Raw genomic sequence first — 788 nt, 5'->3', positions numbered from 1 at the left:
AAGAAGAGCTTTCCCATCACAAAATTAAGATTTTTTGCAACTTACATGCTATTTTAAGAGCCTGAGGTATTGTTATAGAGATATAAAGTTATTAAAAGCTGACAAGAAGGATAATGAGTTTGAGATCCCTGAAGAACATTGGCTGGTGAAAAGATAAACTGGTATTATTATACTGGTGTTAGAATATTGATTGTTCTCTTACTCTGTTTCTTCACATCATTATTACAAGATTGAATGGAAACAAAACAGACTGCTAGCAAATCTCATGTTTTTAATTTATCTATCTCAGACAATGGAATGAATGAAAGGAAGAATAAATCAAGAAGTGTTGGAGTTAATTAAGTCTGTAAAAAAAGAAACTTAATTATCTGTTTTCTCAAAGAGAAATACCTTTTTATAATAACCTTTTTTGACTCTGTTAAGGTTTTGAATCAAGCATATGATGTCATTCAAAATATCCTTACAATTATAGGAATGGCAACTTTAAGGAGACTCAATTGACAGAATTTGAGATCAAGTGGATGTTCAATGACTGATAGCAACAGAATCTAAGATCAACTAGATGTTCAATGACTGATAGCAACAGAATCTAAGATCAACTAGATGTTCAATGACTGATAGCAACAGAATCTAAGATCAACTAGATGTTCAATGACTGATAGCAACAGAATCTAAGATCAACTAGATGTTCAATGACTGATAGCAACAGAATCTAAGATCAACTAGATGTTCAATGACTGATAGCAACAGAATCTAAGATCAACTAGATGTTCAATAACTGATAGCAA

Source organism: Lottia gigantea (assembly GCF_000327385.1).
Source record: "Lottia gigantea unplaced genomic scaffold LOTGIsca_90, whole genome shotgun sequence".
Lineage (NCBI taxonomy): Eukaryota > Metazoa > Mollusca > Gastropoda > Lottiidae > Lottia > Lottia gigantea.
Note: the sequence above shows the minus strand (reverse complement) of the source record.